Here is a 12,733-nt window from a genome sequence, read left to right as displayed (position 1 = left end):
GGGACCAATCCTAGCCGTTATCGCGCGCTGAAGAAATAGCGACAGTTTCAAAACAACATTTCATTGACTTTCTAACGGTATCAATCCGCTTCAGTTACGACGGTTGCGTCACATATTCGTACCAACATGTAATTAGCGATATTTTTCTTATATTACTAAGTTGCATCGCTTTTAACAGTGAAATGATTGACTGTGGCACATAATTGAACTGATTTTGGACTGTGACCATATAAATGTTATAAGTGAGACAATTGGACTCTAAGAAATAACATTCTTCTTAATTTGACATGACTGCCGAAACTCAGCGATTACACTAGGCGCTGTGGTAGCGCTTCAATTAAAAATTAAGATAAAACAGTCATTTTTTACAGTGGGACCAATCCTAGCCGTTAGCGTGCGCTGAAGTAATAGAGACAGTTTCAAATACTACATTTCACTGACTTTCTAACGGTGTCAGTCCGTTTGAGTTATAACGGTTGGTCACATATTCGTACCAACATGTATTCAGCGATATTTGTCTGATATTACTAGGTTGCATCGCTTTTAGCAGTGAAACGATTGTCTGTGGAACTTAATTGAACTAACTTTGGACTGCGGCCTGATAAATATGATAAATGAGACAATTGGACTCCAAGAAATAACATTTTTCTTAATTTGACGTGATTGCCGGAACTCAGCGATTATACTGAGCGCTGTGGTAGCGCTTCATTTAAAAATTTAAATTAATAAGTCATTTTTTACTGTGGGACCAATCCTAGCCGTTATCGCGCGCTGAAGAAATAGCGACAGTTTCAAAACAACATTTCATTGACTTTCTAACGGTATCAATCCGCTTCAGTTACGACGGTTGCGTCACATATTCGTACCAACATGTAATTAGCGATATTTTTCTTATATTACTAAGTTGCATCGCTTTTAACAGTGAAATGATTGACTGTGGCACATAATTGAACTGATTTTGGACTGTGACCATATAAATGTTATAAGTGAGACAATTGGACTCTAAGAAATAACATTCTTCTTAATTTGACATGACTGCCGAAACTCAGCGATTACACTAGGCGCTGTGGTAGCGCTTCAATTAAAAATTAAGATAAAACAGTCATTTTTTACAGTGGGACCAATCCTAGCCGTTAGCGTGCGCTGAAGTAATAGAGACAGTTTCAAATACTACATTTCACTGACTTTCTAACGGTGTCAGTCCGTTTGAGTTATAACGGTTGGTCACATATTCGTACCAACATGTATTCAGCGATATTTGTCTGATATTACTAGGTTGCATCGCTTTTAGCAGTGAAACGATTGTCTGTGGAACTTAATTGAACTGATTATGGATTGTGACCTTTACAAATGTGAAAGTGAGACAATTTTACACCAAGAAATAACATTCTTCTTAATTTGACAAGATTGCCGGAACTCAGCGATTACACTGGGCGCTGTGGTAGCGCTTCATTGAAAAATTTAGATTAATAAGTCATTTTTTACTGTGGGACCAATCCTAGCCGTTATCGTGCGCTGAAGGAATAGCGACAGTTTTAAAAACTACATTTCATTGACTTTCTAACGGTCTCAGTCCGTTTGAGTTACAAAGGTTGGGTCACCTATTCGTACCAACATGTATTTAGCGATATTTTTCTGATATTACTAGGTTGCATTGATTTTAACAATGAAAGGATTGACTGTGGGACTTAATTGAACTAACTTTGGACTGCGGCCTGATAAATATGATAAATGAGACAATTGGACTCCAAGAAATAACATTTTTCTTAATTTGACGTGATTGCCGGAACTCAGCGATTATACTGAGTGCTGTGGTAGCGCTACATTTACAAATTTAGATTAATAAGTCATTTTTTACTGTGGGACCAATCCTAGCCATTATCGCGCGCTGAAGAAATAGCGACAGTTTCAAAACAACATTTCATTGACTTTCTAACGGTATCAATCCGCTTCAGTTACGACGGTTGCGTCACATATTCGTACCAACATGTATTTAGCGATATTTTTCTCATATTACTAAGTTCCATCGCTTTTAACAGTGAAATGATTGACTGTGGCACATAATTGAACTGATTTTGGACTGTGACCATATAAATGTTATAAGTGAGAAAATTGTACTCCAAGAAATAACATTCTTCTTAATTTGACATGACTGCCGAAACTCAGCGATTACACTAGGCGCTGTGGTAGCGCTTCAATTAAAAATTAAGATAAAACAGTCATTTTTTACAGTGGGACAAATCCTAGCCGTTAGCGTGCGCTGAAGTAATAGAGACAGTTTCAAATACTACATTTCATTGACTTTCTAACGGTGTCAGTCCGTTTAAGTTGCAACGGTTGGTTCACCAATTCGTACCAACATGAATTTAGCAATATTTTTCTGATATTACTAGGTTGCATCGCGTTAAACAATGAAACAATTGACTGTGGGACTTAGTTGAACTAACTTTGGACTGCGACCTGATAAATATGATAAATGAGACAATTGGACTCCAAGAAATAACATTCTTCTTAATTTGACGTGATTGCCGGAACTCAGCGATTATACTGGGCGCTGTGGTAGCGCTTCATTTAAGAATTTAGATAAATAAGTCATTCTTTACTGTGGGACCAATCCTATCCGTTATTGCGCGCTGAACAAATAGCGATAGTTTCAAAAACTACATTTCATTGACTTTGTAGCGGTGTCAGTCCGTTTGAGTTACAACGGTTGGGTCACATATTCGTACCAACATGTATTTAGCGATATTTAAATGATATTACTAGGTTGCATCGCTTTTAACAGTGAAACGATTGACTGTGGGACTTAACTGAACTAACTTTGGATTGTGACCTGATAAATGTGATAAATGTGATAAATGAAAAAATTGGACTCCAAGAAATAACATTCTTCTTAATTTGACATGATTGCCGGAACTCAGCGATTGCACTTGGCGCTGTGGTAGCGCTTTTTTTAAAAATTTAGATTAATGAGTCATTTCTTACTGTGGGACCAATCCTAGCCGTTAGCGCGCGCTGAAGTAATAGAGACAGTTTCAAATACTACATTTCACTGACTTTCTAACGGTGTCAGTCCGTTTGAGTTTCAACGGTTGTGTCACATATTCGTACCAACATGTATTTCGCGATGTTTATCTGATATTACTAGGTTGCATCGCTTTTAACAGTGAAACGATTGACTGTGGGACTTAATTGAACTAACTTTGGTCTGTGACTTGATAATTGTGATAAGTGAAAAAAATTGGACTCCAAGAAATAACATTCTTCTTAATTTGACATGATTGCCGGAACTCAGCGATTACACTGGGCGCTGTGGTAGCGCTTCATTTAAAAATTTAGATTAATAAGTCATTTTTTACTGGGGGACCAATCCTAGCCGTTATCGCGCTGAAGTAATAGAGAAAGTTTCCAAAACTACATTCCATTGACTTTCAAACGGTGTCAGTCCGTTTGAGTTACAACGGTTGGGTGAAATATTTGTACCAACATGTATTTAGCGATATTTATCTGATATTACTAGGTTGCATCGCTTTTAACAGTGAAACGATTGACTGTGGAACTTAACTGAACTAACTTTGGACTGTGACCTGATAAATGTGTTAAATGAGAAAATTGGACTCCAAGAAATAACATTTTTCTTAATTTGACATGATTGCCGGAACTCAGTGATTACACTGGGCGCTGTGGTAGCGCTTCTTTTAAAAATTTAGATTAATAAGTCATTTCTTACTGTGGGACCAATCCTAGCCGTTATCGCGCGCTGAAGAAATGGCGACAGTTTCAAAAACTACATTTCATTGACTTTCTAACGGTGTCAGTCCGTTTGAGTTACAACGGTTGCGTCACATATTCGTACCAACATGAATTTAGCGATATTTCTTTTGATATTACTAGGTTGCATCGCTTTTAACAATGAAACGATTATCTGTGGGACTTAATTGAACTAACTTTGAACTATTACCTAATGAGTGTGATAAATGAGAAAATTGGACTCCAAGAAATAACATTCTTCTTAATTTGACATGATTGCCGGAACTAGGCGATTACACTAGGCGATGTGGTAGTGCTTCATTTAAAAATTTAGATTAATAAGTCAATATTTACTGTGGGACCAATCCTAGCCGTTATCGCGCGCTGAAGAAATAGCGACAGTTTCAAAAACTATATTTCATTGACTTTCTAACGGTGTCAGTCCGTTTGAGTTACAAAGGTTGGGTCACTTATTCGTACCAACATGTATTTAGCGATATTTTTCTGATATTACTAGGTTGCATCGCTTTTAACAAGGAAACGATTGACTGTGGGACTTAATTGAACTAACTTTGGACTGCAGCCTGATAAATATGATAAATGAGACAATTGGACTCCAAGAGATAGCATTCTTCTTAATTTGACATGATTGCCGGAACTCAGCGATTACACTGGGCGCTGTGGTAGCGCTTCATTTAAGAATTAAGCTAAAAAAAAGTCATTTTTTTACTGTGAGACCAATCCTAGCCGTTAGCGCGCGCTGAAGAAATAGCGACAGTTTCAAAAACTACATTTCATTGACTTTGTAGCGGTGTCAGTCCGTTTGAGTTACAACGGTTGGGTCACATATTAGTACCAACATGTACTTAGCGATATTTTTTTTGATATTACTAGGTTGCATCGCTTTTAACAATGAAACGATTGACTGTGGGACTTAATTGAACTAACTTTGGTCTGTGACTTGATAATTGTGATAAGTGAAAAAAATTGGACTCCAAGAAATAACATTCTTCTTAATTTGACATGATTGCCGGAACTCAGCGATTACACTGGGCGCTGTGGTAGCGCTTCATTTAAAAATTTAGATTAATAAGTCATTTTTTACTGTGGGACCAATCCTAGCCGTTATCGTGCTGAAGTAATAGAGAAAGTTTCCAAAACTACATTCCATTGACTTTCAAACGGTGTCAGTCCGTTTGAGTTACAACGGTTGGGTCAAATATTTGTACCAACATGTATTTAGCGATATTTATCTGATATTACTAGGTTGCATCGCTTTTAACAGTGAAACGATTGACTGTGGAACTTAACTGAACTAACTTTGGACTGTGACCTGATAAATGTGTTAAATGAGAAAATTGGACTCCAAGAAATAACATTTTTCTTAATTTGACATGATTGCCGGAACTCAGTGATTACACTGGGCGCTGTGGTAGCGCTTCTTTTAAAAATTTAGATTAATAAGTCATTTCTTACTGTGGGACCAATCCTAGCCGTTATCGCGCGCTGAAGAAATGGCGACAGTTTCAAAAACTACATTTCATTGACTTTCTAACGGTGTCAGTCCGTTTGAGTTACAACGGTTGCGTCACATATTCGTACCAACATGAATTTAGCGATATTTCTTTTGATATTACTAGGTTGCATCGCTTTTAACAATGAAACGATTATCTGTGGGACTTAATTGAACTAACTTTGAACTATTACCTAATGAGTGTGATAAATGAGAAAATTGGACTCCAAGAAATAACATTCTTCTTAATTTGACATGATTGCCGGAACTAGGCGATTACACTAGGCGATGTGGTAGTGCTTCATTTAAAAATTTAGATTAATAAGTCAATATTTACTGTGGGACCAATCCTAGCCGTTATCGCGCGCTGAAGAAATAGCGACAGTTTCAAAAACTATATTTCATTGACTTTCTAACGGTGTCAGTCCGTTTGAGTTACAAAGGTTGGGTCACTTATTCGTACCAACATGTATTTAGCGATATTTTTCTGATATTACTAGGTTGCATCGCTTTTAACAAGGAAACGATTGACTGTGGGACTTAATTGAACTAACTTTGGACTGCAGCCTGATAAATATGATAAATGAGACAATTGGACTCCAAGAGATAGCATTCTTCTTAATTTGACATGATTGCCGGAACTCAGCGATTACACTGGGCGCTGTGGTAGCGCTTCATTTAAGAATTAAGCTAAAAAAAGTCATTTTTTTACTGTGGGACCAATCCTAGCCGTTAGCGCGCGCTGAAGAAATAGCGACAGTTTCAAAAACTACATTTCATTGACTTTGTAGCGGTGTCAGTCCGTTTGAGTTACAACGGTTGGGTCACATATTAGTACCAACATGTACTTAGCGATATTTTTTTTGATATTACTAGGTTGCATCGCTTTTAACAATGAAACGATTGACTGTGGGACTTAATTGAACTAACTTTGGACTGTGACCTAATAAGTGTGATAAATGAGTAAATTTGAATCCAAGGACTAACATTCTTCCTAATTGGACATGATTGCCGGAACTCAGCGATTACACTGGGCGCTGTGGTAGCGCTTCATTTAAAAACTTAGATTAGTAAGTCATTTTTTACTGTGGGACCAATCCTAGCCGTTATCGCGCGCTGAAGTAATAGATACAGTTTCAAATACTACATTTCACTGAATTTCTAACAGTGTCAGTCCGTTTGAGTTTCAATGGTTGTTTCACATATTCGTACCAACATGTATTTAGCGATATTTGTCTGATATTACTAGGTTGCATCGCTTTTAGCAGTGAAACGACTGTCTGTGGGACTTAATTGAACTAACTTTGGACTATGACCTGATAAGTGTGATAAATGAAAAAAATTGGATTCCAAGAAATAACATTTTTCTTAATTTAACATGATTGCTGGAACTCAGCGATTACACTGGGCGCTGTGGTAGCGCTTCATTGAAAAATTTAGATTAATAAGTCATTTTTTACTGTGGGACCAATCCTAGTAGTTATCGCGCGCTGAAGAAATAGCGACCGTTTCAAAAACTACATTTCATTGACTTTCTAACGGTGTCAGTCCGTTTGAGTTACAACGGTTGGGTCACCTATTCGTAGCAACATGTATTTAGCGATATTTTTCTGATATTACTAGGTTGCATCGCTTTTAACAAGGAAACGATTGACTGTGGGACTTAATTGAACTAACTTTGGACTGCGGCCTGATAAATATGATAAATGAAACAATTGGACTCCAAGAAATAACATTTTTCTTAATTTGACGTGATTGCCGGAACTCAGCGATTATACTGAGCGCTGTGGTAGCGCTTCATTTAAAAATTTAGATTAATAATTCATTTTTTACTGTGGGACCAATCCTAGCCGTTATCGCGCGCTGAAGAAATAGCGACAGTTTCAAAACAACATTTCATTGACTTTCTAACGGTATCAATCCGCTTCAGTTACGACGGTTGCGTCACATATTCGTACCAACATGTAATTAGCGATATTTTTCTCATATTACTAAGTTGCATCGCTTTTAACAGTGAAATGATTGACTGTGGCACATAATTGAACTGATTTTGGACTGTGACCATATAAATGTTATAAGTGAGACAATTGGACTCTAAGAAATAACATTCTTCTTAATTTGACATGACTGCCGAAACTCAGCGATTACACTAGGCGCTGTGGTAGCGCTTCAATTAAAAATTAAGATAAAACAGTCATTTTTTACAGTGGGACCAATCCTAGCCGTTAGCGTGCGCTGAAGTAATAGAGACAGTTTCAAATACTACATTTCACTGACTTTCTAACGGTGTCAGTCCGTTTGAGTTATAACGGTTGGTCACATATTCGTACCAACATGTATTTAGCGATATTTTTCTGATATTACTAGGTTGCATCGCTTTTAACAAGGAAACGATTGACTGTGGGACTTAATTGAACTAACTTTGGACTGCGGCCTGATAAATATGATAAATGAGACAATTGGACTCCAAGAAATAACATTTTTCTTAATTTGACGTGATTGCCGGAACTCAGCGATTATACTGAGCGCTGTGGTAGCGCTTCATTTAAAAATTTAGATTAATAAGTCATTTTTTACTGTGGGACCAATCCTAGCCGTTATCGCGCGCTGAAGAAATAGCGACAGTTTCAAAACAACATTTCATTGACTTTCTAACGGTATCAATCCGCTTCAGTTACGACGGTTGCGTCACATATTCGTACCAACATGTAATTAGCGATATTTTTCTCATATTACTAAGTTGCATCGCTTTTAACAGTGAAATGATTGACTGTGGCACATAATTGAACTGATTTTGGACTGTGACCATATAAATGTTATAAGTGAGACAATTGGACTCTAAGAAATAACATTCTTCTTAATTTGACATGACTGCCGAAACTCAGCGATTACACTAGGCGCTGTGGTAGCGCTTCAATTAAAAATTAAGATAAAACAGTCATTTTTTACAGTGGGACCAATCCTAGCCGTTAGCGTGCGCTGAAGTAATAGAGACAGTTTCAAATACTACATTTCACTGACTTTCTAACGGTGTCAGTCCGTTTGAGTTATAACGGTTGGTCACATATTCGTACCAACATGTATTCAGCGATATTTGTCTGATATTACTAGGTTGCATCGCTTTTAGCAGTGAAACGATTGTCTGTGGAACTTAATTGAACTGATTATGGATTGTGACCTTTACAAATGTGAAAGTGAGACAATTGGACACCAAGAAATAACATTCTTCTTAATTTGACATGATTGCCGGAACTCAGCGTTTACACTGGGCGCTGTGGTAGCGCTTCATTGAAAAATTTAGATTAATAAGTCATTTTTTACTGTGGGACCAATCCTAGCCGTTATCGTGCGCTGAAGGAATAGCGACAGTTTCAAAAACTACATTTCATTGACTTTCTAACGGTCTCAGTCCGTTTGAGTTACAAAGGTTGGGTCACCTATTCGTACCAACATGTATTTAGCGATATTTTTCTGATATTACTAGGTTGCATTGCTTTTAACAATGAAAGGATTGACTGTGGGACTTAATTGAACTAACTTTGGACTGCGGCCTGATAAATATGATAAATGAGACAATTGGACTCCAAGAAATAACATTTTTCTTAATTTGACGTGATTGCCGGAACTCAGCGATTATACTGAGTGCTGTGGTAGCGCTACATTTACAAATTTAGATTAATAAGTCATTTTTTACTGTGGGACCAATCCTAGCCATTATCGCGCGCTGAAGAAATAGCGACAGTTTCAAAACAACATTTCATTGACTTTCTAACGGTATCAATCCGCTTCAGTTACGACGGTTGCGTCACATATTCGTACCAACATGTATTTAGCGATTTTTTTCTCATATTACTAAGTTCCATCGCTTTTAACAGTGAAATGATTGACTGTGGCACATAATTGAACTGATTTTGGACTGTGACCATATAAATGTTATAAGTGAGAAAATTGTACTCCAAGAAATAACATTCTTCTTAATTTGACATGACTGCCGAAACTCAGCGATTACACTAGGCGCTGTGGTAGCGCTTCAATTAAAAATTAAGATAAAACAGTCATTTTTTACAGTGGGACAAATCCTGCCGTTAGCGTGCGCTGAAGTAATAGAGACAGTTTCAAATACTACATTTCATTGACTTTCTAACGGTGTCAGTCCGTTTAAGTTGCAACGGTTGGTTCACCAATTCGTACCAACATGAATTTAGCAATATTTTTCTGATATTACTAGGTTGCATCGCGTTAAACAATGAAACAATTGACTGTGGGACTTAGTTGAACTAACTTTGGACTGCGACCTGATAAATATGATAAATGAGACAATTGGACTCCAAGAAATAACATTCTTCTTAATTTGACGTGATTGCCGGAACTCAGCGATTATACTGGGCGCTGTGGTAGCGCTTCATTTAAGAATTTAGATAAATAAGTCATTCTTTACTGTGGGACCAATCCTATCCGTTATTGCGCGCTGAACAAATAGCGATAGTTTCAAAAACTACATTTCATTGACTTTGTAGCGGTGTCAGTCCGTTTGAGTTACAACGGTTGGGTCACATATTCGTACCAACATGTATTTAGCGATATTTAAATGATATTACTAGGTTGCATCGCTTTTAACAGTGAAACGATTGACTGTGGGACTTAACTGAACTAACTTTGGATTGTGACCTGATAAATGTGATAAATGTGATAAATGAAAAAATTGGACTCCAAGAAATAACATTCTTCTTAATTTGACATGATTGCCGGAACTCAGCGATTGCACTTGGCGCTGTGGTAGCGCTTTTTTTAAAAATTTAGATTATTGAGTCATTTCTTACTGTGGGACCAATCCTAGCCGTTAGCGCGCGCTGAAGTAATAGAGACAGTTTCAAATACTACATTTCACTGACTTTCTAACGGTGTCAGTCCGTTTGAGTTTCAACGGTTGTGTCACATATTCGTACCAACATGTATTTCGCGATGTTTATCTGATATTACTAGGTTGCATCGCTTTTAACAGTGAAACGATTGACTGTGGGACTTAATTGAACTAACTTTGGTCTGTGACTTGATAATTGTGATAAGTGAACAAAATTGGACTCCAAGAAATAACATTCTTCTTAATTTGACATGATTGCCGGAACTCAGCGATTACACTGGGCGCTGTGGTAGCGCTTCATATAAAAATTTAGATTAATAAGTCATTTTTTACTGGGGGACCAATCCTAGCCGTTATCGCGCTGAAGTAATAGAGAAAGTTTCCAAAACTACATTCCATTGACTTTCAAACGGTGTCAGTCCGTTTGAGTTACAACGGTTGGGTCAAATATTTGTACCAACATGTATTTAGCGATATTTATCTGATATTACTAGGTTGCATCGCTTTTAACAGTGAAACGATTGACTGTGGAACTTAACTGAACTAACTTTGGACTGTGACCTGATAAATGTGTTAAATGAGAAAATTGGACTCCAAGAAATAACATTTTTCTTAATTTGACATGATTGCCGGAACTCAGTGATTACACTGGGCGCTGTGGTAGCGCTTCTTTTAAAAATTTAGATTAATAAGTCATTTCTTACTGTGGGACCAATCCTAGCCGTTATCGCGCGCTGAAGAAATGGCGACAGTTTCAAAAACTACATTTCATTGACTTTCTAACGGTGTCAGTCCGTTTGAGTTACAACGGTTGCGTCACATATTCGTACCAACATGAATTTAGCGATATTTCTTTTGATATTACTAGGTTGCATCGCTTTTAACAATGAAACGATTATCTGTGGGACTTAATTGAACTAACTTTGAACTATTACCTAATGAGTGTGATAAATGAGAAAATTGGACTCCAAGAAATAACATTCTTCTTAATTTGACATGATTGCCGGAACTAGGCGATTACACTAGGCGATGTGGTAGTGCTTCATTTAAAAATTTAGATTAATAAGTCAATATTTACTGTGGGACCAATCCTAGCCGTTATCGCGCGCTGAAGAAATAGCGACAGTTTCAAAAACTATATTTCATTGACTTTCTAACGGTGTCAGTCCGTTTGAGTTACAAAGGTTGGGTCACTTATTCGTACCAACATGTATTTAGCGATATTTTTCTGATATTACTAGGTTGCATCGCTTTTAACAAGGAAACGATTGACTGTGGGACTTAATTGAACTAACTTTGGACTGCAGCCTGATAAATATGATAAATGAGACAATTGGACTCCAAGAGATAGCATTCTTCTTAATTTGACATGATTGCCGGAACTCAGCGATTACACTGGGCGCTGTGGTAGCGCTTCATTTAAGAATTAAGCTAAAAAAAGTCATTTTTTTACTGTGGGACCAATCCTAGCCGTTAGCGCGCGCTGAAGAAATAGCGACAGTTTCAAAAACTACATTTCATTGACTTTGTAGCGGTGTCAGTCCGTTTGAGTTACAACGGTTGGGTCACATATTAGTACCAACATGTACTTAGCGATATTTTTTTTGATATTACTAGGTTGCATCGCTTTTAACAATGAAACGATTGACTGTGGGACTTAATTGAACTAACTTTGGACTGTGACCTAATAAGTGTGATAAATGAGTAAATTTGAATCCAAGGACTAACATTCTTCCTAATTGGACATGATTGCCGGAACTCAGCGATTACACTGGGCGCTGTGGTAGCGCTTCATTTAAAAACTTAGATTAGTAAGTCATTTTTTACTGTGGGACCAATCCTAGCCGTTATCGCGCGCTGAAGTAATAGATACAGTTTCAAATACTACATTTCACTGAATTTCTAACAGTGTCAGTCCGTTTGAGTTTCAATGGTTGTTTCACATATTCGTACCAACATGTATTTAGCGATATTTGTCTGATATTACTAGGTTGCATCGCTTTTAGCAGTGAAACGACTGTCTGTGGGACTTAATTGAACTAACTTTGGACTATGACCTGATAAGTGTGATAAATGAAAAAAATTGGATTCCAAGAAATAACATTTTTCTTAATTTAACATGATTGCTGGAACTCAGCGATTACACTGGGCGCTGTGGTAGCGCTTCATTGAAAAATTTAGATTAATAAGTCATTTTTTACTGTGGGACCAATCCTAGTAGTTATCGCGCGCTGAAGAAATAGCGACCGTTTCAAAAACTACATTTCATTGACTTTCTAACGGTGTCAGTCCGTTTGAGTTACAACGGTTGGGTCACCTATTCGTAGCAACATGTATTTAGCGATATTTATCTGATATTACTAGGTTGCATCGCTTTTAGCAGTGAAACGATTGTCTGTGGAACTTAATTGAACTGATTATGGATTGTGACCTTTACAAATGTGAAAGTGAGACAATTGGACACCAAGAAATAACATTCTTCTTAATTTGACATGATTGCCGGAACTCAGCGTTTACACTGGGCGCTGTGGTAGCGCTTCATTGAAAAATTTAGATTAATAAGTCATTTTTTACTGTGGGACCAATCCTAGCCGTTATCGTGCGCTGAA

The sequence above is a fragment of the Hydractinia symbiolongicarpus genome, chromosome 7, assembly GCF_029227915.1.
Source record: "Hydractinia symbiolongicarpus strain clone_291-10 chromosome 7, HSymV2.1, whole genome shotgun sequence".
In the NCBI taxonomy this organism is placed as follows: domain Eukaryota; kingdom Metazoa; phylum Cnidaria; class Hydrozoa; order Anthoathecata; family Hydractiniidae; genus Hydractinia; species Hydractinia symbiolongicarpus.
This window is presented reverse-complemented; position numbering follows the sequence as displayed.